Source organism: Canis lupus, chromosome X (genome assembly GCF_003254725.2).
Source record: "Canis lupus dingo isolate Sandy chromosome X, ASM325472v2, whole genome shotgun sequence".
NCBI classification, from domain to species: domain Eukaryota; kingdom Metazoa; phylum Chordata; class Mammalia; order Carnivora; family Canidae; genus Canis; species Canis lupus.
Genome location: NC_064281.1, coordinates 55,956,426 through 55,982,757, shown reverse-complemented (window position 1 = coordinate 55,982,757; position 26,332 = coordinate 55,956,426). Strand labels below are relative to the sequence as shown.

Genomic DNA, 26,332 nt, shown 5'->3' with positions numbered 1-26,332 from the left:
TACACATTTTTCTCAAGCATTTATGGAACATTCATTAAGGTAAACCATATCCTTGACTATAAACAAACCTCAATACATGAAAAATATTTGAAATCATGTTGTATTTTCTGACTATAATGGAATCGAACTAAAAATCAATTTAAAAGAGACAACAGGGACATCTCCAAGCACATGGAAATGAAACAACACAGTTCTAAACAATCATGGGTCAAAGAGGAAGTCTCAAAGAAAAATTTAAAATACATTGAACTGAGTAAAAATTAAAATACAGCACATCTAAACTTCTGGGATCTGAAACAGTACTTAGAAAATTTATGGCACTAAATGCTTACATCAGAAAAGTGGAAAGGCCTTAGATCCATAATTTGGAGGTTCCTTCCCCCAAGAAAATAGAAGAGAAAAACAGACCCAAAGCAAGAAGATTAAGGGAAAAATAAAGATAAGAGCAGAAATCAATGAAATTGAAAATGAAAAAGTGACTGAGCAAAATCAATGAAACAAAAACCTGGCTCTCAAAAAAAAAATCAACAAAACTGATAAACCTCTAGCAAGATTAACAAAAGTAAAAAGAGAGAAGAGACAAATCATCAATATAATGAATAAAACAGGGATATCACTACAGATCCTAAGACCATTAAACAGAGAATAAGCAAATATTATTAGCTACTTTACACTCTTAAATTCAACAACTTAGGGGATCCCTGGGTGGCTCAGCAGTTTAGTGCCTGCCTTTGGCCCAGGGCGCGATCCTGGAGTCCTGGGATCGAGTCCCACATCAGGCTCCCGGCATGGAGCCTGCTTCTCCCTCCTCCTGTGTCTTTGGCTCTCTCTCTCTCTCTCTCATAAATAAATAAATAAATAAATAAATCTTTAAAAAAATTCAACAACTTAGAAGAAATGGACCAATATCTCAGAACCACAAACTACCAAAGCTCAATCAAGAAATGGATCACCTGAATAGTCCTAGGATTTAAAAAATTGAATTCAAAATTTGAAAAGCTACTGGAAAAGAAATCTCCAAGCCAAGGTGGTTTCACTGAGAATTCTACCAAACACTTAAAGAAAAATTAACACCAATTTTACACAGCTTTTTACAGAAGACAGAAAAGGAGAGAACACTCCCCCAACTCATTTCTGAAGTCAGTATACAGATCAATGGCTCAAAATAGAGAACCCATTAATAGACCCACAAATTACACCCAATTGATCTTGACAAAGGTGCAAAAATAATTCAATAAAGGGAGGTAGCCCTTTCAACAAAGGGTACTGAAGGGATTGACACCCACAGGCAAAAAAACAAAACAAAACAAAACAAGCAAAAAACAAACAATAAAGGCTAAACCTCACACCTCACAAAGAATAAATTATTTTTTTTTTTTTTTTTTTTTTTTTTTTTTTTTTTTTTTTTTTACAAAGAATAAATTAACTAAAAGTGGGTTAGAGAAAATCTAAGGTGAGACAAAGGGTTCTTGGATTTGCTGCTGGAAGGACAAGCCACAAAATGAAAAATTGGTAAACTCAACCTCATCAAAGTTAAAATGTTTTGCTTTGCAAAATCCCATGAAAATAAAAGCTGCAGAGTGTTGGAAAGTATTTGTAAACCACATAATCAACAAAGGACTAGTATCTAGAATACATAAAGCACTTTCAAAACTCAACAGCAGAAAAATGAACAATCCAATTAAAAAAACAAAGGCCATGAACAGACATTTCACTGAGGAGGATATACAGATGGCAAATAAGCACACGAAAAGATGGTCAACATCGGTAGTCATTAGGGAAATGTAAGTTAAGACCACAGTGCAGTATCACCACACCTATCAGAATGGCTAAACTTAAAAAAAAGAAAAGAAAAGAAAAAAAAAAAACAACCCATAGTGACCACACCAAATGCTTGTAAGGATGCTGCGAAACTGGATCACTCATGCATTGCTGGTGGGAATGTGAAATGGTACAGCCATCCTGGTAAATAGTCTGACAATTTCTTTAAAAATTAAGCATGTGATTACCATGCAACTTGGCAATTGCACTTGAGCATTTATTCCAGACAAATGAAAATTTATGTTCACAGACAAACCTATTACATAGATGTTCATAGAAGCTTTACTCATAACAGCACCAAACTGGAAACAACCCAGATGTCCTCCAACAGGTGAATGGTCAAACGAGCATGGAATACTACTCAGCAAAGAGAAGGAGTAAACTGATAGAACAACTTGCAAGGGTCTCAAGAAAATTATGCTTGATGAGAAAAGCTAATATTGAGAGGTTACATAAGATATGAATTCCTCCATATAACATTGTTGAAATAATAAAACTATACTATACTCTTGGAGAATAGACTCTTGATTGCTGGGGTGAAATGCAGGTAGTGGGTGTGAATACCAAGTGGTAGCACCAGGGAGATCTTCAGTGGTGAGCAAACAGTTCTGCATCTCGATTGTGGGGATGGTTATACAAATCTACACATGTGATAAAATTGCATACATACAATACATACACTCACTCATATACCGAATGCACTGTGAAATCTGAATCAGCTCTGTGGATTGTACCAATATCAATTTCCTGCTTTTGATACTCTTCTATAATTATGTAAGATGTCAACGTTGGGGAACACTGGGTGAAGGGTCACAGACCCCCTGTAATATTTTTTTGGAACTTCCTGTGAATCTGTAATTATTTCAAAATAAAGAGTTTTTTTGTTTTTTTGTTTTTAGTAGGTTGGTTTATGTATTTGATGTATTTATTTCCTAAAATGTCCGAGCTGGGCTTTTTCAGGAGAGGCTGTAAGCCACTATATGGGAACAGGGAAGGGAGGAAAACCAGCGTTTGCTGAGAACTTGCTCTGGGCCAGACAGGTCATGTACATGATTGTATTTACTTTCAAGACAACCCTGACAAGGTTGGCATTTTATTTTCATTTCATGATGAAGACAATGAGACTTGGATTCAGGGCTTGCCCAAGTTAGTAGCTAATAATTCCTGATTGAAGCTGATAATTAGAAAGTGCTTATGTGTGTGCTAAGTGCCATGCATGGATTATCTCATTTAATCCTCAAAATAACAATGTAAGGCAGGTACTGGTATTACCCCCATTGTACAGGTGAGGGTTCTGAGGCTCAGAGAGGTAAAGTGACCTTCCCTAGATCACACAGCACTGAAGATGTGGAATGAGGATCCAAGACAGATGTGTAGGAGTCTGAACGCTCTTCGCCTCAACCCCAAAACACTTCTGAAAGTAAAGTGGGGTAACAAATGCATTTCAAATACTGGAATTAAAATCACAAACTTAGTAACAAAAAGGAAATGCATTTCAGGTTTTTAGGCAGAAATGATCCCTCTTTGGTGCTCTCAAAAAAGCCCTATATAGTCTCCTTCACCAGCATTTAGAGCCCCTTTTGCATATATATTGCCATAGGTCTGCCTCTCCCTCCAAGCGTTAAGTTATGTAAACTCCTAGAGAGATAGAACTGTGGTTTACACGTGTTTGTGACCCTAGAGCTTGCCATGATGTAGGGACACAATGATGTCTGGTGCAGGAACAAATAATAGTGAAAGGGAATAGAAGGGAAGGGAGAAGAAATGTGTGGGAAATATCAGAAAGGGAGACAGAACGTAAAGACTCCTAACTCTGGGAAACGAACTAGGGGTGGTGGAAGGGGAGGAGGGTGGGGGGTGGGAGTGAATGGGTGACGGGCACTGGGGGTTATTCTGTATGTTGGTAAATTGAACACCAATAAAAAATAAAAAAGAAAAAAAAAGGAAGTAAAGATCAGGGGCACCTGGTTGGCTCAGTGGTTGACCATCTGCCTTTGGCTCAGGTTGTGATCCTGGAGTCCTGGGATTGAGCCTCCCACGGGGAGCCTGCTTCTCCCTCTGCCTATGTCTCTACCTCTCTCTGTGTCTCTCATGAATGAATAAATAAAATCTAAAAAAAGAAAAGAAAGTAAAGATCACGTTCAATCCTGTGAACAATTCTTTCCTCACTAAGGGGGCTGGACCTGGGAATATTTGAGAGTGCATCCCTTATCAGCACTCCATTGGCCTGGGCTGGGTAGATTGGTGGACTTGGCTGTCTTTGATACTCCATCACAACCACCAGTTTGTCCTACCTCAGCAGAGCCAATTGTTCTATTTTCAGAATTTTTGCAAGCCAGTTGTTAAACTGTTTGTAGCTTGAAATCAGCCATGGTAGGAATATTTATGCCACAAAAATTGGCAAATGCTACATAGCAGAGCACCCACATTACACACATCAGAACTGGTTGTTAAACATTTATCGGCACACCACTGATTACAAACATTTGGTTGCAGCACTTTGGGACATGTAAAGAAGCCCCGAGAGGAAGGGGCAAAAGTGAGCCTTCTGCGGTGCCTCAAATGTTCTATATGTTGATCCGGGGTGGTGGTTACACACAGTCGTGTGCATATGAAGAAATTTACCAAGCTGTACATTTATAACTAGTGTGCTTTATGCAATTTATGGCATGTATGTTTTCCTCAATAAAAATGAACTCCCGGACTATGCAAAGAGCTGTAAATTGATCCTGGATGCCCCCTGTGGAGACCCCACTTATCAAGATGCAGGATGAGCCCCCAGCCATATTGATCTGTGTCACAGATGACGCAGCTCTGTTCAGTGCATTATCTACTACGCAGGAGGGGGCAAAGGGGGTCCAAACAGCAGCTGGCATCAGGAATCCGAATCCCTCTGCATCTTTTCTTTGTTACTGCTGCTGTCATCTCTCACCTATGTTATTCCTGGCTCTGTGGCTAGAGACGGTGCTGTTTGCTAACGGGCAGCATGACTCACTACTCGGCAGATCATTTTTCTAATTAAGTGGAGAGATGGATGGATATTTTCCCATACTTGGGCAGAAGCCTCATTCACTTGGATCTTTTTACTGGATTCACTCAACTTTACATTTCAGGGGAGATTTTCTCCACTTTAAAAGAATATAGTACAAAAAACCTGCCCCCTTCAGATGATCAGACTTTTAGAGAAAATGGAGAGGAAGCTAAGCACTTCTCAAAAATGCACCCTAAGCACTTCTCAAAAACACACCCTCACTGGGGAGAGGAAACCACCTTTCCCAAGTTTCTTCCATGAAGTTGCCCTAGATGGGAAGGCCCAGCTCCCTCTTTTATCTCTAGAATGCTGGCTGGCATTTAACCTTTCTGATGCAATCCCTGTGCTTTCCCTGCCCCCTTTCCTCTCAGCAAACCTGAGGAACAACTTGCTAGGGGCAGTTGCTTTACTCTGGGAAGGGATGATGGGAGCTTGCAGACAGAGCCTGTGAACCGGGAAGTGGGCACCACTCAGGACAGGGAGAGGGTCTACATGCAGGAATAGGAGGTCTGGCTCTGTGCCAGCCCTTCATGGGGAGGCAGGAGCAGCCGGGATGGGATTTGAAGGGTGAACAAGGACAAGTTTGCCCAGTGTCAACATCAGAGTCTTGAGAAAGCACAGTCTGTTCCCCATCTCCCTTCCAGGCTCAGAAATAATCCCTCAGATAAGCCTAGCTCAAGCCCCAAATTCCCAGAGTGCAGTGTAGACAGATATGCTGTGAGGCTTTGTTTTTAAGTAGGGTGGTGGTAGCTCCTGGCAGTCCCATTCAGCCCCTTTCAACTAGAGTCATGAAGGTCACGCATCCACTCAATCCCCTCCCATTTTTGCCCAGGCAGGGTGAGCAGGCCCTGGCATTGATCTCACTGCATCTTCACTGTATTCACTGGCCCTTATGCAACCTGCCACTTATGAGTCCAGGCCTGAAGCACAAGCCTACTAGGATAGGGTTATACTTCCCACTTGGCTTCTGCCAGGCTTTTTTCCATAGGGTCTACTTCCTATCACACACACACACACACGCACACAGACACACACACAGACAGACACACACACACACATGAGTCTATGTCATGCCTAAGCCTTCTACACCCAAAGGACCACCCAAGAACCAGTATTCCCAACCTTGCCCCTTCCTCAACAGCCTAGGTGGCTGAGATCCCAGCATGCCTGCTGCTCAAGTTATGACAACTCACTGAAGTCACAAAGAACAGTCCTAGGATGCTCTTGGCAAATACAACCAATGGTTGGCCCACGTTTGGTGCTAAAGGCCCCACCAGAGCCCCCCTCTACTCCTAATGTCCCAAAATAGGCCTGGCCTGCCCCTTCTGCCTGGGAGAGGTTGGGCTAATAACCTTCTGCATCTCTGTTGGTTCCTGACCTTCAAAGTCCTTACCAGTGGTTGAAGTCATGTTTGGGGCTCAGGCCCAAGTCTCTTTCAGGAGGGACTGTTGTCAGGTGAGACATACCCACTATATTGCCAACAATGTCAGCACTTATCATGCCCTCATCAGGTCACCTGAGTGTACTAGAAGCTAGTGCCTCTTCCCCTCTCAAATTGGCTGGGATGTGGGCAAGGGAAGGGAGGAACAGAGACCTGGAAAAGGAGGTCAGGTGGGAGGATCAGCTGCCATGTTGGGTTGCTGGTTTCCCCACATAAGCACTGGGTGCCAATAGGCATTTAACAGATGCATGTTGAATACATATATAAATAAATTCATGGATGAATCCTCAAATATACAGGGAAAACATTCTGGAGTTCACAGACATCTCTATCACCCACCCAGTCTGCCTTCTCTACCTCTTTGTGTTTTCCTTCTTTCAGCTAAATATCATTCAGTCCTTTTCTCTGAAGTGTAAACTGAGTCTTTAAAAATTAAGAACCTTGCTTGTAGGCAGCCCAGAAAGTTGAAAACAACCCCAAGAAGACCTTGCAAGGCTCCTGACACTCTGCAAATACAGCTCAAACAGACTGAACCCCACTGAACATGACTGAGAGGTTATGTGCTACCAGAGGGTCCTGGACAGACAGACATCTGGGGCTGGACATCGTCCCGTCTGCCTTCCTCATGGGGTTCCTAGCACCCCTCTGGCTCCCAATCCTCCAGCAGCAAGCCCAACACTATTACAGTCCTAAACTCCCATCCATCAGGGGTCCAGTAGGCAACTCACAAATGTGGTGGGGGGCCAGGCTGCATGGACCAAGTCTCTCTTGGAGCCTACAGACAGACACCTGAACACAGAGCCCCTAGTGGAGTCACTGAGAGGAACATGGCCAAAGCCCATCCACCTTCTCCCTGCCTCAGTTACCAAGGTGCTTGGACATCCTGCGTGTCCCCCTCCCATTTCCCACCAGGCCTGTATTGGACCCCCAGACCTCACTGACAGGGCAAAGGTTAAAATGTCCCGACCACGTACCTAGTCATTCCAGCCACTTTCCCAGCAGTCCTCCAGATCGCTTGCTTGGGAGCTGGAGGAGGGGACAAGGTGAACGGACAAGGCTGGTAGGGAAAGCTCTGGGCTCCGTAACCTCCTGGCCAACTTAAGAGTTTCCACACTAAGGCCGGAGGAGGGACGAGCAAAGGAGAGAAAGGAAAGGAGGCAGGACCAAAGCTAACCCCTTTTTTTTTCTTCCTAAACTCAATCCAGATTCGCTTTCTGAGGGCTGCTTGAAACTGATCCCCACAGCTCTGACTTGTCCTTTCTTAAAGACATAGTCTCCACTTTGGGGTGGTGGTGGGGGGGAGGCAGAGAGAAGAATCTCACCTGGCCAAAATATGTCCCAGAACAAAAGATGGGGAGGGGGAAGGCAAGACGATTGTGAAGCCTCAAATGTCCCACTCCTCCACTCTTGATTCAGACTCAGAGCTGGAGGTTTAGTTGAGATTCTCTCAGAGCACCCCACTCAAGACCTCTGCTGGGTGACTCAAAAGACCCTGGTAGGGACATAGGGCCATGGTGGGAAGTGGGGCAGTTTCCCAGGAATGGCAGGTTAGGGGTCAAGGCTGAAGTCTGCAGGTGAGTGTGGGAAAAGGTGCACAGGACTCGAGTCCTGCCTCTACCACTACTCCCTATGTAACTGAGAGCAAGTGGCTTGCCTCCTCTTTGCCCGTTTCCTTTCTCAACATGTGAAAACATAATAATCACAGCCCTGCTGAGCTCCAGGCTTCCTGCAGTCTTCTGTTACAGCAGAAGGCCCCCTTGGGGACCTGGAATCTGACCCTCCTCACTGTCTCCCCGCTACCTACGGCTCCACGCATGCTGTTCTGCTCTGGCTGCCAGATATTTACATAGATTGGAGTTGGGACTTTCTGCTGGGTTGAGTGGGGGTGGAATCTGTGCGTGAGTTTGTGAGTGGGTGGATGGGGAGCTGCTGTGTGTGTATATATGTCAGGGGAGGAGGAGGAACAGTCTGTCTCCCATGCTCCTTGCAAGGTGTTAACAACCCGTCATGATCTACTGTTCAAGGGCACAGAAAGAGGCTGTGCCCACATCCTCCTCTTCCCTTCACCCCCGTATTTCCCATTTTCCTCTGTGGGAAAACCACCTAGGCCCTCAGCCTGGCAGGGCCTGGAGCCAGGGTCTGGCCCTGGTGGCTCCGCTTTAGCTCTGTCTTAACTGCAGACTCCTACCTCTCTTCCTCCCTAAAGCCACCCATTTCCTCTCCACACCTGAGCTCCTGTTCCTTTTCATCCTGTGTGCAGAGCAGGGCATGGACTCCAAGTCTCTCCTTCCTTCCTCACTGTCCCCAAATAGCAGCACACAGCCTCATTTCCTTTTGAGGGCATGGTTCTGAGCTGTCTCCACATTAGAATCTCCTGAAAGCTTTGGAAAAAAATGCTGCTAGTCGAGCCTCAGCCCTGGAGTCAGATCCTGTTAGTCTGGGGGTGGGGGTGGGGACTGGGCACTGCCATCATGAGAACTCTGTGGGTGATTTTAATGTGCAGCCAGAGGGGCAAGCCCCAGATATGAGGGCTTCTACTGCTTATCACACCTGGGGAATCCTAGCAAGGGCGGCCAGGTAACAGATACGGGGAAGGTCAAAGGGCTGGCATCTCCTGAAGTGTTCTTCCAGAAGCCTTGGGTTCCCCTCATGCACCCCTCTCAGGAGAAAATAATGGCAATGGTTCACAGAGTGTCAGACACAGTAGGGCTTCTTCTGGCTTACCTCACTGCACCCTTCGGACCCTTCTCATCTTAGCAGGTACCATTATCATTCTCATTTTACAGTTGGGGAAACGGAAGCATCAAGAGTTGAGCAATTGGTTCATGAATGTACAAGGGGCAGAGCTAGGATTTGAACCTGGGCAGGTAGCTGTCAGCCATTATTTCCCATCTTCCCCAGGCTGCCAATCATCAAGCCTGGTACTACTCTCAGATGTTTCTCCCTCTCCCCGGAAGTGCTCTCAATCCATACCCAAGGTCGGGAGATGCTCTGGGGCTGAAAAAGTGGTGTCTGCTAGTGTGCATTCAGGTGTCCTTTGTCTTGGAGTGAGGGGTGGGGGTCATCTGTATTTGAGGGAACTGTAGTTGAGGGCTGGCACTCATCTTTCAGGGAAAATAGAGCTGCGGGGGTTAATGGACTCTAGTCAGACATACCTGGATGCATGTCTCAGCTGGGCCACTTACTTGATGGTGCCCGTAGAGACAAGGCTCCCTCCTTTCTAGCCCTGGTCTCTTCATTTGTCAAGTGGAATAATTACGCCTCACTCTCAGAGTCATGAGGCTGTGGTACCAGCATATAGGAGGAATGCCTGGCATTAAGCGGCACTCTGTGCGCCCGCTTCCCAAGTATTTAGCCCACCATCTATCAGAAAAGCCTTCTAGGGCAGGCCGTGGCCCCCATTGGCAGCCTAGTGCTGCCGATGGACCCTTTCTCAGAAAAAAAAAATGCTTTTAAATGCATCTAATACATTGTGAAGGATGACAAAAGAAACTGATTACTGGATCCTGAACCACAATTTATAATCTAGGCATATGTGCTTCTTGATTAACACATTCAATATAACAAGATCTAGCAGTGGGTCTAATGACTACCTTCGTTTTGAGGTAGTGATGAGCATTAACAATTTTCTGAGATCCCTCCAACAAGTGGAAGGTGATATGAAGAGCCGTGATTCTACTAGTGGCAGTCACAGATGCTGTTAATGGCACTGGGGTTTATTGCTCTGGAGACAGGGATGTCTGCTCCTCTACTCTTTAGCTGTGTGATAGGCCAACCTACTTAGTCTCTCTGTGCCTGTCTTCTTCTATGTGAAACGAGGGTGGCTCTGAGCATGAGTTAATAAAGTATCCCTCAAGTGCTTAGATCTTCACCTAGGACCATAGCAGATGCTCTGTCAGTGGTAGCACTTATTGTTTTCTACAAATGGGCTTCCACAGATTAGGGTGCAGATCCTACCCCCAGGGCAAAGCCCTACTACCAGAGAAGTCCCCCTACAATGCAAAAATGACTCCAACCAACACCTCGCATGATACCATGCCACTTGTATTCTTTGGAGACCTGGGGTCTTTAAATGTTTCCTTTAAGACACGTACCAAGGCCAGCTCTTCTGAGGCCTTTTCAGAGACTGCCTGCCCTTGGGCTTCACCTCAGGAGAGTCCCCCAAGGCCTTTCCCTGTAGAGGAGATTTCACTCACTGACCCCCCTCCCCCAGCTGCCCAAGGCGCCTGCCATAGTCACTGGCTCTGCCACAACCCTGGGCTCCCCACCTAAGAGTCTGGAGTGTGCCTACAAACTTGTAACAAGCTAAAGAGTGACTTGGGAAATGTGCGGCCTCTTTAAGTTTTTTTTTTTTAAAGATTTTATTTATTTATTTATTTATGAGATACACAAAGAGAGGCAGAGACATGGGGAGAGGGAGAAGCAGGCTCCCTGCAGGAAACCCAATACGGTACTCAATCCCAGGACCCTGGGATCACAACCTGAGCCGAAGGCAGATGTTCAACCACTGAGCCACCCAGGCACCCCTGTGCAGTCTCTCTAACATATTGCAGTTATCATGGGTCAGGAACGGGGTGGGGGAGGATCAAAGCTATTCTTGCCCCATGCAGATGTGGCACCCAAGTCAGGCCCTCTCTCCTTCCATTCTCCACCCCCCACCCCCGATTTTAGTCTGCTCTGCTGCCTGGGCTTTCCTGATCCACTCTTCTGTTCCTGTTGCATGCCAGGAATGTCAACAGCCCAGAGGAAGCTCACTGTTCAAGACTCCAAGCTCCTTGAACACCACCCTGCTCCACATCCTGCCAAATCGGAGAGGAAGAAAATGAGGCTGCCATAGGTGAACGCAGCTGTCCAAGGTCTGAGAGCCCGCAAGAGGGAGGGCTGGCACTGAGACCCAGGTCAAGGGGTCACAGAATCTGAGTTCTAGAAAGACGTTTAGTGCCATTCCCATTACATCACCTGCCTTTCAGAATTCCTCCCCCCCCAAAATCCTATTTTTTTCAGGTAACAACTGGAAGTACTGTTTTTGCCAGAACCATAATTGCTACTTCCTCTTCTGTGTGCTCATTTTGAAAAGAGCAGACAATACTCCGTCTCCTTCTCCCATGTCTCCCTCAGGCTCCTAAAGGTAGTCCTTGAGCAGCTGTCAACCCAAAATTTTTCCTTATCTGTTCTAGGCATGGGCTGCCCCTGCCTGCTCACCACCACGTTCACAAATATTTCTACTGGCCTGGGCCCACAATCGGTTTGCCAATCTCATGTTATTAGACTTCCCTGTTGCCTGGAATCTGCTGGAACGTACTAGACTATGTCTGCCTCCACTTCTGCTGCCCTAATACCTGATATGGAACCTGGCACAGAGTGGACATTTGGTCCTTCAGAAACGAGTGAACAAATGCCAAGAAGATGCTGGGGCCACAAGGGATAAAGAGGAATAAGACACATTTCCCTGCCCTCCAGGTGCTTAGAACTTACTTATGAGGACAAGATATATAAAGTCAGAGAAATACGGGAAGGGGGAATGAGGCTGCCATGTTTGACTTTCCCTGCAGACCAAGCAGATGCCTGGGGCACTGTAAACTGGCTGGAATGCAAGAGCTTCTGGGTACAGGGGCACAGCAGGCCAGGTCATGGAGGCTGCAGCTCAGATGAAAGGGGGCATTAAGTGAAAGTATCAGGCTGTAAATAGGGCTGCAACAGTTGGGAAAACCAGATGTAGTTTCCAGGGACCTGAGACACCAAGGTGGCCAAAGCAGGTTCAGAGTGGATAAGGAAGATTCTAGAACTATTTCGCCAAGGCCTAGTGTGTAGCTGTAGAGTCTTATCAGTAATACTGGGGGGGGGGAGGGGGGAGGGACTAGAGGCAGGAAGGCAGGGGATACCAGAGAAGTGTCTGAATGAGAATAGAAGCAGTGATAAAGGAAAGGCAGAGCCAGGGTGAAAATGGCTAAGGAACCAATCTCATCTGGTGACCAAGAAGCTGATGATATTGACGCTGAAATGGGCAAGCGGCTGGAGGAGTGCAAGCGTAGCTTTAGGTCTTTTTACACCTTAACTTCATGGATTCACTCATCAAACATTTATGAAGCACCCATGATGCAGCCCTCAACTCTGTGTGTGTATAGGTACATGGGTCTACACATTTTAACCTTTAGAAAATCCTCGAGACCTCTCCAGCCCCTTCGCCTTCGGGGAGAACAAGGGAGGGCAAAAGAGGCTCCTAGATCTTTGCAACTCAGAGTGTGTTCTGTGAAGAAGCTGTATCTCTGTTACTCAGAAGCATGTTAGAAAATGAAGAATTTCAGACTCCATCCCAGACCTTCTGAAATAGAATTTGCACTTTGCTTCTTAAACGTTACCATACAAACCATCATCTAAAGATCTTGTCTACGTTGTTGGCCCATGGATCACGCAGTGAATAGCAAGGAACTAGGTCACAGAAAGGGGGGGCCAGTGTGCTGGGGATGGAGCTCTTCATAGGAGGCCTAAGGGAAACTGAGCAAGCTAGGGTTATGGGTTTATTTGTGGAGGCCCCTTCAGGCAGGTAGGGAAGTAAGTTCCTAAGCAGCCTCTCCCCAGGCTTTCCAGAAAGCTGCTCAGTGCTGTCTCTGGTCTCGAATGAGGCCTGGTGGCTCCCACATAATCTAGCCCAAACCTAGAGGGGGAACCACATAGTGGTTCAGGTCCAGAGCCCTGCCTCCCAATGAAAAGTCCTCTGAGCAGCATGTTCTTTGAGGACTTAGCAACATGATGATCTACAGTTGGCTAAAGAATTAAAGTATTGGGGTCCTAGCCAACATCTCTTCCCATCAGAGACCCAACTAACGGAGGGTAAGAGAGGATGGTTCCCAGCTCATTCTTTGTTGGGAATATAAAACTCATAGGGCAACCATCTGTGACAGTGAGTTTTACAAGTTCACATGTATGCAGATTTCTTTTTAAGATTTATGTATTTATTTTTGAAAGAAAGAGAGAGAGACAAAGAGTATACAAGGTGGGGGGAGGAGCAGACTCCCCACAATGTGGAGCCCTAGGTGGGGCTCAATCTCAAAACCCACAAGATCATGACTTGAGCCCCAGTCAAGTGTCTGATGCCCAACCCTACTGAGCCACACAGGTGTCCCACGTATGTGGATTTTAATAAATCTTCAAGGAACTACATCAGGTAGTAAAAGTATGGGTGATTTTTATTTTCTTCCATGATACTTTTCCGTGTTGACCACAAGTTTAAAAATCTGTAACTAGTGGATCCCTGGGTGGCTCAGCGGTTTGGCGCCTGCCTTTGGCCCAGGGTGTGATTCTGGAGTCCCGGGATTGAGTCCCACCTCGGGCTCCCGGCATGGAGCCTGCTTCTCCCTCCTCCTGTGTCTCTGTCACTCTGTCTATCATGAGTAAATAAATAAATAAAAATTTATTTAAAAAAATCTGTAACTAACAAAGGCTTTATTTAAAAAAACCCAATTAATACAAAGGAAAATCATGGCAATATACAAATTAGTGCTGACTTTTGTGGTATAATTGATTGTATGGAATTTGAGAGAGATTTCCAAAGTGATAGAGTAGATGGGATGGAAAAGAGGTGCCTAAGATCCCCAAGCCTTTATTCTGAAGTTGGGCTAAGCCAAAGTCAAAACCTGGATCTCCTGGAATGCAAAGCTGCTCAGCACTGGTCAGGTCCTAACCTGGGTACATGTATTCATTTCTAGGATCAGAGATTCTTAGAACTAGAGGAATCTGAGCAACTACAGGGTCAACCTTGTTCTTTTTTTCTTACAGGATGGAATCAAGGTGCGAACAGGTGAGGACACTGAGGGCTCTGTACTTTGGCACAGGCTCTTCCCTCTGCCGGTATCACCCTCTCCTCTGGCCCTGTGTGCCCAGCTATTATCCACTCTTCCTCAAGATCTGGTTCAAACATCAGGTACTCTTGTGGGGTAGGTGCCTTCTGCACTCACAAAACACTGGATGCATTCCTCTATCGTTCACTTGACAATATATTTAGCGCCTACTGTGTGTGTCTGGCACTGTTACAGGCACCCGGGATACATCAGTGACAAGTCCCTGCCCTAATGTGCAGTGATTAAGCTACATCATTTATTCCTTCAGCAAATATTTATGGATCACCTATGTGTGGGGCCCTGTGTGAGGCATAGCTGCATTAAATTTGGGGTAACTATTCAATAGCTTTGGCCTCTTCCATCTCCCCTACCGCTAGTACCTTGTGAACACTGTGAATGTTGTCTGAATCAGTGAATAATGGCATGGCTGAGGTCACACAGCAACCCTGAGATGGGGCTGGCATGGAAACCCTGGTGCCCTCCCTGATGGCTAGAGCGCTTTCTCCTGCCCTTCATTACAGTTAGGCCAAATCCCTATCATCTCCCTCACCTCAGTTGGGAAAGGTCAGAGGGGAGAAGATGAAGGGCTGGGCTACTTAGCTTTGGAGACTCATCCTATCAAGGACCCTCTCTGGGGATGGTGGGGGGAGTCCCCTGCTTCCACAACTGCTCCAAAGCTTGAGGGAAGCCAGAAGAGGCACTCTCCAACAGGGCCCCTCGGCTCCATCGCTCTGCACAGGGACTGATAATTTTTAGGGATATTTCATTTCGGTGTCTAAAACCAAGCCGCCGCTGGGGCTGCAGAGAGACATTTCCCACCCAGCCCACCGCCTGAGCCCCCAGATTCTTTTCTCTGAGCCAGAAAGCAGCGCCCGACTGCGCGGCTGCACTGCAGCGCCCTCTCTCGGGCGCGGGGCTGCCTTAGCTGTTGGGTGCGGCGGGGGAAGAACGCGGGAGGGAGCGGGGCCGCTTCCAAGGAGCGTCTTGTTCCGGAGGTGCCGGGGGACCGTGAATCATCGCGCGGGCTTTGCCCGCGCTGGTCGCCCACGCAGCCCCGCCGCCCCGCCGCCTCTGCACGCACCCGGTGACGCACCAAGATGCCCGGAGACGCTCTGCGCACGAAAAGCAGCCCCCGGCAGTTCCCGATGGCAGCTGTGCGCCAGCACCTGCTCCGCCAGCCGGTGCCTAAACTCTGCTCCAACCCCCGCGTCCTGGAAGCTTCCGGCGCTGGAGGCCCCACTCGCCACCACTCTCCAGAAGTCTTTGTCACTAAACTCAGATAGGGGTCGTTTTCTCACGCGGCCTTAACAGAGGGGGAGAGTTAGAATGAGAGAAAGGTGAAGCGAGGGCCAGCGTTAAGAAGCCAAGAAGCAGAGGTGTGTGTGTTGGGGGGGTGGGTGGGGGGCAGTAGATTAACCGGTTATCTGACTCCAAATTTCATGGTGAGCTTTCCACAGCATCCAGCTGCAGCGTCTTCCTAGCACCTGCCCAGCACGCACAAACGCAGAAAGAGAAGGTTGGGCCACCTCAGAGGACTTTCAAAATCAAGCACTAGAAGAAACACCAACGATTTGGGAAATAAAAGAAAAGGTGTAAATGTCATTTGAGAAGAAAGTCGGTGGGGGGGTTGCTGGGCTGGACTCTGTAAACATGTTTTATGGCAGAGCAGAGGACATGATCAGAGCTTTGAGTTAGGAGGGTGCACAAAGGGAAAAGAGATCCAAGAAATGGATCTGAGGTAGTCCAGTAGTATCACTTAGCAGGGTCTAGTCTGAGCCATGAAAATGGGGGGGGGGAGAAAGGGATTCAAGAGTGGGAAAAGACTTAGTATTGGTTGGATTTTAAAGGTGAGGTAAGTAAAATCCACATAGGACTTTGTACCTCTCAAGGTATTTACTGCAATTGATTTTGCCTTCTTTACTAGAATGATGGTTTGTCGGCCTTGTTAGGTGCTAAAATCCATACAGTAGTGCTGGTGGCTTAGGCCCCTCTCCTGCCTTGGAGACCATGACCCTGACTGTGTGTGGGGAGGAGAGTACATAGGTCCTGGGGCAGTGTCCACCCTGTCAGCCAGATGGAACATGGGTAGGGCAGAGCTCCCTGCCCAGACAGCATCTGTACATCCCCAAGAACCTCTAAACCAGCCCCTATATCCTCCTTGGGAAAAGTCTGGAGGGCTTCAATTAAACTCTAAGACTGCCTTATGCTACTGAATATCCTTCTAGGTCTACAGTTTGCCAGGGCAACTGAGTAGGCAGCTCTACCCCAAGGCCAAGGATCAAGACTTTCCAACTGGCTGTGAGTGCCTGCTGCCAGCTAGTGACACTCAATAACATACCACTGGGCAGGCAGCATGGCTCCATTGTGGTAGAATGGGCCATTTTTGTTTGAGAGTAAATTTTCTAGGCATCAGCACCCCCACCGAGACAAAAATTCCACAGAACTGGGGAATGGAATGTCAGCAGTGGACCCAAAAGTAGTCAGGTCCACCTCCATACCCATACTGTAGTCTGTCCAGAACATCAGGCCCAACAGGCTCAGCTACTAACCCAGTTCATCTTCCCCTATATGCCCTATAGGGATGGACACGAATGTGAGCACGCTCCTAGGAATGGGTGTTCCTATAGTTCCTCAGAACTTGACCCCATAGACAGCAGCATGGAATAAGGGGCCACTCCTAATTCCTGGTACTCCCTCCTCCCACCATGTATACTTGCTGTCATCCTGGACTCTCCCAGATAGAAAATCACGACCCCACTGTCTCCTAATGCTACTGTGTGCTGCTTGTCTACCTCAACCACTCCTTACTCCCTTCCTTAAAGTTCAACGAAGTATGTTATCAAGCCAGAATTTAGTTTTTTTGTTGTTGTTTCTTTCTAATCAGGAAAAGGATTTGCCCCCACTTTGGGAATACCACTGAACAGCAGACCTAGTGCCCAGAGTCCATGTTTCTAATCAATATTTACTCTTGGAGTCTAAAGTACAGGCTTTTACAAATACACAGAAACAATGTTATATGTAAAGAATATGCACAAGAAAAGCTAAAACAATTTTTTGGGGAAATGCAGTGAAGGAGAATTTATTATACAAAATATCAAATCTCTAATAATTAATAAGGTACAGTATTGGCTCAGAACTAAACAAATAAATGAGTGAAACAGAATAGAAAGCCCTCAAACCAACACATGTAAAGATATTAAATAAGTAATATTAGTGGCATTTATAAGCCAGAGCTGAACGGATGAGCTATTCAATACAAAGTATTGGAACAACTGGCTTTTCATTTGGAAAAAACTAGATCTCTAACCATATACTAAATACACCCGCACACATGCAATTTTGGATAGCTCAAACAACTAACTATAAAAAATAAAGCATATCTATAACTACAATAAAAAATATGTAGATGCATATATTTGTGACTTTGATGTAGAGAAATCCTTTTTAAACAACGCATACAACACAAAAGGCATAAAAGCATGATTGATACATCTGAATCTACATCAAAAAAATTTCCTAGACAAAAGAAACCATCAATAAAGGTAAAAGAGAAATGATAAACTGGGAGAAATATATTATTTGCAACATATGTATTAGGTCAAAAGTTAATATCTCTCTCTACGTATATATGTTAATATATATTTAAAATATCTATATCTATCTATTGATTCTGTAGATCCATAAAAAAGGCAAATCATCTTAAGGAAATATGGCAAGGTATTTGGTCAGTCAATTCAGAAGGAGAGGTACAAATTGCCAATGGACATTTGAAAAAATGTTTGACTTCTAGTACTCAAGGAAAAGCAAATGAAAACAAACATCAGATACCATCTTTCACCCATCAGGTTGGTAATTAAACATCTGATTATATCGAGTGTTGACATGGAGATGAACAAAACTGCTATTCTCATACTCTACTGGGCAGATTACAGAATTACTGGCAGAAATTTGGAAGCATTTATTAGTATGTAAAATGCATGTCCCCTATACCCAGCAACTCCATTTCTTAGCATCTATCCTAAGGAAACTCTTGCACATGTATACAAATGTTTATTGAATGGATGCTTATGGAAATAATTGGCCATCACAACTTAGAAACAAGCTAAGTTCATAAAATAGGTAAATAGTTAAATAAGCTGCTGAGAGTCATACTCTGCAAAGTTATGTGACATTTTAAAAGATTAAGTCTGGATTTCTCCTTCTGGGAAGACAGTAGATAAACATTTCCTTATTCCTCCCACTAAGTAAAACTACAAACTAAAAACTAAGTACAACCCAAAGCCCTCAACATTATAAATAAATCAACACAGAAGACTCTGGAAGGTGGAGGGAAGAAGGTACAACAGCAAGAGACCTCAGAACTCTAGGAATGACATGGTGGTATGTTCCCTGGATTTCTGTTTTGCTTTGTATATCTCAGAGTTGAAGCTCAAAAATCCTGCAATCTGGAGCCACCAATGGGTGGAGACAAAGCCAAAACCAAAACCAAATAGCCTGTGCCTCTAACCAAAGGACCAGAAAAGGAGGTAGACTAGCAAGGCAGAGAATTTAACTGCTTTACTTCAGGCAAGTATCCTAGGAAGAAAAAAATGTGGCCCCGTCTTCAACCCCATTTGTAGGGGAAAGGCTGAAAACAGGGACTTATACCCTTGCTAAGCTGTAGCTAGGCAACCCAAACCTCCCTATGGGGGTGGTGTCAGACAAGACTGAGTGGGGAGCTGGGATAGACCTCCCAGACAGAAAATCAGCAAGGATATAGAAGAACTCAGCAACACCTTCACCCAACAGGATCTAATGTGACATTTATAGAGCACTCCATCCAACAACAGAATAATACCCATTCCTTTCAAGTGCCCATGGAACACAGACTATGTTAGACCACATCCTGTGTTATAAAACAAACCTCGACAAATTAAGCAATGAAAATAAAACAGAATGTATTCTGTAACCATGATGGAATACAACTAGAAATTAATGACAGAGAGATTGCAGGAAAATGTCTAAACACTTGAAAACTAAACAGCACAGTTCCAAATAACTCACGGGTCAGAGATGAATTCTCAAGAGAAATTTTAAAAATATACTGACCTGAATGAAAATGAACATACATCACAGCAAAATGTGTGGAATGCAACTAAAGCAGTGTTCATTAAAGGGAAATCTATAGCACCAAATGCTTATACTAGAAAAGAGAAAAGTCTCAAATCAGTAATCTAATTCCCTACCTTAAGAACTAGGAACAAATGAGCGACAGCTTCTCATGATGGCAGACCCAAGAGATAAGGCGCTTCAGGACTACCTCAAGAAGCTGCTGGAGCAGAAGGAGATCGACGGCCATCTCAAGGAGTTAAGGGAACAATTAAAAGAACTTACTAAGCAGTATGAAAAGTCTGAAAACGATCTGAAGGCCCTACAAAGTGTTGGGCAGATTGTGGTGAAGTACTTAAGCAACTAACTGCAGAAAAATTCATTGTTAAAGCTACAAATGGACCAAGATATGTTGTGGGTTGTCATCGACAGCTTGACAAAAGTAAGCTGAAGCCAGGAACAAGAATTGCTTTGGATATGACTACACTATCATGAGATATTTGCCAAGAGAAGTGGATCCATTGGTCTACAACATGTCTCATGAGGCCCCTGGGAATGTTTCTTATTCTGAAATTGGAGGATTATCAGAACAGATTCAGGAATTAAGAGAGGTGATAGAATTACCTCTTACAAACCCAGAATTATTCCAGCGTGTAGGAATAATACCTCCAAAAGGCTGCTTGTTATATGGACCACCAGGCACAGGAAAAACACTCTTGGCTCGAGCTGTTGCTAGGCAGCTAAACTGCAATTTCTTAAAGGTTGTATCTAGTTCTATTGTAGACAAGTACATTGGTGAAAGTGTTTGATCAGAGAAATGTTTAATTATGCCAGGGATCACCAACCATGCATTATTTTTATGGATGAAATAGATGCTATTGGTGGTCGTCGGTTTTCTGAGGGTACTTCAGTTGATAGAGAGACTTAGAGAACTTTAATGGAGTTACTGAATCAAATGGATGGGTTTGATACTATACATAGAGTTAAAATGATCATGGCTACAAACAGACCAGATACACTGGATCCTGCTTTGCTTTGTCCAGAAAGATTAGATAGAAAAATACATATTGATCTACCAAATGAACAAGCAAGATTAGATATATTGAAAATCCATGCAGGTCCCATTGCAAAGCATGGTGAAATAGATTATGAAGCAATTGTGAAGCTTTCAGATGGCTTTAATGGAGCAGACCTGAGAAATATTTGTACTGAAGCAGGTATGTTTGCAATTCATGCTGATCATGATGTTGTAGTACAGGAAGACTTCATGAAAGCAGTCAGAAAAGTGGCTGATTCTAAGAAGCTAGAGTCTAAATTGGACTACCATCTAAATTGGACTACCAACCTGTGTAATTTACTGGGAGGTTTTTGATGGTTGCATGACAGATACTGGCTTAATGAAAAAATAAAGTTAAGGAAAATAATGTATGTATTGGCAATGATCTCATTAAAAACTTATGAATAAAAATAAGTATGGGGCAGCCCCGGTGGCTCAGCGGTTTAGCGCCGCCTTCAGCCCAGGGCCTGATCCTGGAGATCTGGGATGGAGTCCCACATCGGGCTCCTTGCGTGAAGCCTACTTCTCTCCCTGCCTGTATCTCTGCCTGCCTCTCTCTCTCTCTCTCTCACTCACTCATGAATAAATGAATAAAATCTTTAAAAAAATAAGTATGAATAACATTGTAAAAATTAGTAATTCAGTAATTCTACTTTTAAGATTGATAAAGAAGAAATTTGTATGTTTGTTAAAGTTGCATTTATTGCAGCAAAAGTTATGAGTATGTTGAAGCTTTTTGTATTTGCTGTGTAAGCGTTTTGTAAAACATTGAAAGTAGTTGAAATAGTACAAGAGAGCATTTCTTATGACTTACTTTATATCATTTGTTTTCCTCATCCTAAAAAGTTGAATAAAATGTTTGATTCAGTTCTAAAAAAAAGACAAGAACTAGGAACAAAAGAGCCAAACAGAGCCAAAGCAAACAGAAGACAGGAAATTAAAATAAGAGGAGAAATCAATAAAATTGAAAACAGGAATAACAATTAGAGAAAATCAATGAAACAAAGAGCTGGGTCTTTGAAAAGATCAGTGAAATCTACAAACTCTGGTAACACAAAGAAAAAAGAGAGAAAACACAAGTTTCTAATATCAGGAACCAAATGAATATCACTGCAGAACCTTCAAAAATCAAAAGGATAGTAAGGAAATAGAATAACTCTATACATTCTGAGAATTTTGATGAAACCAACAAGTCCTTGAAAGACATGAACTCCCAACATTCACTCAATAGGAAATAGATGATTTTAATAACCCTATAACTATTAAGAAAATTGAATTCATAATTTTAAACCCCCCCAAAAGAATTTCCAGTTTCACTGGAGAATTCTACAACATGTTAATACCAATCGTAGGCAATCTCTTCCAGAGAATAGGAGAGGAGAAAAAGCTTCCCAACTTATTTTATGAAATTACTGTTATCTTTTTTTTTGGAGAGCGAGAGCGTGATGGGGGAGGAGAGAGGTGCAGAGGGAGAGGGATAGGGAGAGAGAATCTTAAGCAGGTTCATGCTCAGGATGGAGCCTGACGCAGGGATTGATCCCATGATCCTGAGATCATGACCTGTGCTGAAATCAAGAGTTGGACTCTTAACTGATTGAGCCACCCAGGCATCCCACCCCTGAAACTACTATTATCTTGATTCCAAAACCAGATGACAGTCACACACACAAAAAGAAAACTATAGAACAATATGCCTCATGAATAAAGAAGCAAAACTTCTCAACACGACAATAGCAAATAGAATTCAGTAATATGTAAGAAGTGGGGTCCATTCCAGGGATGCAAGATAGTTTCAATATCTCAAAATAAATCAATGTAATCCACCATATTAACAGACTAAAGAACAATTACATAATTATGTCAGTGCAGAAAAAAAGCACTGAACAAAATCCAGCACCCATTATGATTAAAAAAACAAAAGAGTCTTTCAGAAATGGGAAAAGACAGGAATATCCTCAATGTGAAAAAGAACATCTATTAAAAAAACTTATAGATAACACTAAACTTAATGGTGAAAGACTGAATGCTTTCCTCCTCAGATGAGGAACAAGGCAAGGATGTACTAAAAAGAAAACCACGGGCCCCTAATGACTTAGGCTAAGTCACCAAACCAGAACTTAATATGTAACCTAACTGTACTTTCAAGCTCCCCAAGAAATGTAGTCTTAACCAATCAGTCAGGAATTTTCTGATCAGCTCTGATGGGGTAATTTTCTCACTGGGTTCTCCATTCCACAAAGGAAGATGAGGTAATCCATTTAATAAGAGTCCTTGCCCTTCCCCTCCTAAGGTACAGTGAATTTGCCCAAAACAATCTTTTCCTTTCTTTTGATAGTAACTTCTTGTCCTATGCTCCTTCCTTCCTATAAAAACCTTCCATTTTGTGCAACTCCTCAAAGTTCCCCTCTATTTGCTAGGTGGGATGCTGCATGATTCATGGATCACCTGAGAAAGCCAATTTGATTTTCAAATGTACTGAGTTGATTTTTTTTTTTCTGTAACAGATGTCTGCCTTCACTATTCTAATTCAACATCATGCTGGAAGGTCTAGCCAGTATAATCAGGTAAGAAAAGGAAATGAAAGGCATGCAAATTGAAGAGGAAGAAATAAAACTATCCCTGTTTGGAGATGACATGGTGTTGTATGAACAAAATCCCAAGGAGCTACAAAACAATTCCTAGCACTAATAAGCAAGTTCAGGGAGGTTGTGAGATACAAGATAAGCATAGACAAATAAATTGTATTTCTATACACTAGCAATGAACAAATGCATGCCAAAATTAAAAATACAATACCATTTACAATTTCTCAAAATACTGAAGTGCAAATATAACGAGACGTGTAGGGCTTGTGCGCTACAAAAAAACTACAAAATGCGTGTGAAAAAAAGTTCAAGGAAGATCTAAATAAGTTGAGAAATATAGGTTGTTCATGGATTAGAAGACTAGACATAGTAAAGATGGCAATCCTCTCTCAAACTTCTATACAGATTTAGTGAAATTCCTATCAAAATTTCAGGAGGGTATTTTAGACACAGACAAGGTCATTCTAAAATTTATACAGAAAATCAATGGAGCTAGAACAGCCAACCAATTTTGCAAAAGAAGGAGAAAATGAGAGGCATCGCTCTACCCAATTTCAAAACTTACTATGTAGTTACGATAATAAAGGCTGTATGGTCCTGGTCAGGGGATAGATACATAGCTCAATGGAGCAGAGTAGAGAACCCAGAAACATACCTCCACAAATATGCCCAACTCACTCTCAACAAAGTAGCAAAAGTAACTCAATGGAAGAAAGATGGCCTTTTCAAATAGTGCTGGAGCTACTGTACATAGGCAAAACATTGAACCTTGACCTGTGTAGTGAGTTGAATAGTAGACTTCAAAAGATATTTCCACATCCTTATCCCTGGAACCTATAAATGTTATCTTATTTGGAAAATTAGTCTTTGCTGATGTCATTAAGTCCAGTCCAGGATCTTGAGATGAGAAGATTATTTTGGATTATTCTAGTGGGCCCTAAATCCAATGACAAATATTCTTATGAAATAGACACAGAGAAGGGAGAAGAAATGTGTGGGAAATATCAGAAAGGGAGACAGAACGTAAAGACTGCTAACTCTGGGAAACGAACTAGGGGTGGTAGAAGGGGAGGAGGGCGGGGGGTGGGAGTGAATGGGTGACGGGCACTGGGGGTTATTCTGTATGTTAGTAAATTGAACACCAATAAAAAATAAATTAAAAAAAATAAAAAAATAAAAATAAAAAAAAAACTCAAAAAAAAAAAAAAAAGAAATAGACACAGAGAAGTTGACATGAAGATGGAGGCAGAGGTTGGAGTGATGTGGAGATAAGGAAGCCAAGGATTGTTGGCAGAAGCTGGAAGAGGCAAGGAAGGATTTTCTCCTAGAGCCTCCAAAGAGAGCATGGCCCTACTGACACTTTGCTTTTAGACTTCTAGCCTCCACAATCATGAGCGAATAAATTTGTCTTGTTTTAAGCTATCGAGTTTATGGGACTTTGTCATGGTAGTCTTGGGAAACTAATGTAACTTGTTCCATACCTTTAAAAAAATCAACTTAAGGGGCCTGGGTGGCACAGTTGGTTAGGCTTCTGTCTTTTCATTTCAAGCTCAGGTCATGATCTCAGGGTTGTGAGATCAATCCAGCCCTGTGTCAGGCTCTGCACCAGACATGGAGCCTGCTTAAGATTCTCTCTCTCCTTCTCCCTCAGCCCCACTACCCACACGTGCTTGTGCACACACACACTCTCTCTCTTGCTCTCTAAAAAAAATCAACTTAAAACGCCTCACAGGGCAGCCCTGGTGGCTCAGTGGTTTAGCGCCACCTTCAGCCAGGGGCATGATCCTGGAGACCCGGGATCGATTCCCACATCGGGCTCCCTGCATGGAGCCTGCTTCTCCCTCTGCCTGTGTCTCTGTCTCTCTCACCCTGTGTCTCTCATGAATAAATAAATAAAATCTTTAAAAAAACGCCTCACAAACTAACCTTATTGTGGTGATCATTTTGCAATACATATGTGTATCAGATCACCACATTATATACCTTAAACTTATACAACATCATATATCAAATATATCTCAATAAAGCTGGAAAATGCATCAGAAATTTAAATGTTAGATGGAAAACTAAATTTTTAGAAAAAGAAAATGATTGGAATCTATGGCTAGGTCTTCTTTTTATTTATTTATTTTTTTATTGGAGTTCAATTTGCCAACATAGGGCTAGGGCTAGGTCTTCTACCTAACAATCAAAACATGACATGAACAGTCAATTCACTGAAAAGGATATATAGATGGCAAGTAAGCACCTGAAATGTTCAGTCACTTGCCATCAGGGACATCCAAGTTAAAACCACGATAAGATACCACCACACACCTATCAGAATGGCTAAGATTTAAAAAAAAATAGTGATCACACCAAATTCTGGTGAAGATGCCAAGAAACTGGATCCCTCATACATTGCTGATAGGAATGTAAAATGATATGGCCATTTTGTAAAATGGTTTGGCAAATTACTTTAAAAACTACACTTGCAACTACCATGTGACCCCACACTTGTATTTTTGGACATTTCTTCCAGAGAAATGAAAACTGTCCACATAAAAACTTGTCTTATGGGGATCCCTGGGTGGCGCAGCGGTTTGGCACCTGCCTTTGGCCCAGGGCGCAATCCTGGAGACCCGGGATCGAATCCCACATCAGGCTCCCGGTGCATGGAGCCTGCTTCTCCCTCTGCCTGTGTCTCTGCCTCTCTCTCTCTCTCTGTGACTATCATAAATAAATAAAAATTTTAAAAAAAGATTAAAAAATAAAAAAATAAAAAAAGAATTAAAAAAAAACTTGTCTTATGACTATTCATAGAAGCTTTATTTATAGTAGCCAAGAAATTAGCAACAGTCCAGATGTCCTTCAATGGGTAAACGGATAAACTATGCATAGTATATCCAAGCCATGGAAAACTACTCAGCAATAGAAAGGTAGAGAATGTTGATACACATAACAACCTGGATGAATCTCCAGATAATTCAGCTGCCTAAAGAAAGCAAACAATCCCTAAAGGTTATATCCTGTATGATTCTATTTATACATCATCATCAAAATGACCTAATTTTAGAAATGGAGAACAGATTAGTGGCTGTCAGAGGTTAAGCAGGAGGTGGGGCTGGGAGGAAAGTGAGTGTAGCTCTGAAAGGGGACCTTAAAGGATCCTTGTGATGATGGAAATCTTTTGTATCTTTTTAAAAAATCTTTTATGTATGTATGTATGTATGTATTTATTTATTTATTTATTTATTTATTTATTTATTCATTCATGAGAGACACACAGAGAGAGGCAGAGACATAGGCAGAGGGAGAAGCAGACTCCCTGCAGGGAGCCCAATGTGGGACTCGATTCCAGGACCCCGGGATCACGACTTAAGCCAAAGGCAGACACTTAACCACTGAGCCACCCAGGCACCCTGGAAATCTGTATCTTGACTGTACCAATGTTGTCATCCTGCTTGCTATATTGCACTACAGTTATGTAGG

At 43.6% G+C, this 26,332-nt stretch overlaps 1 protein-coding gene and 1 pseudogene across 1 annotated transcript in view; one reads left to right on the top strand and one right to left on the bottom strand.

Moving 5' to 3' along the window:
- Positions 1 to 26,332, bottom strand: part of NHSL2 (NHS like 2) — a 249,592-nt gene that overhangs the window by 117,038 nt on the left and 106,222 nt on the right. The gene's annotated exons all lie outside the window — the stretch shown is intronic.
- Positions 19,357 to 20,695, top strand: LOC112671835 (26S proteasome regulatory subunit 10B-like; annotated as a pseudogene).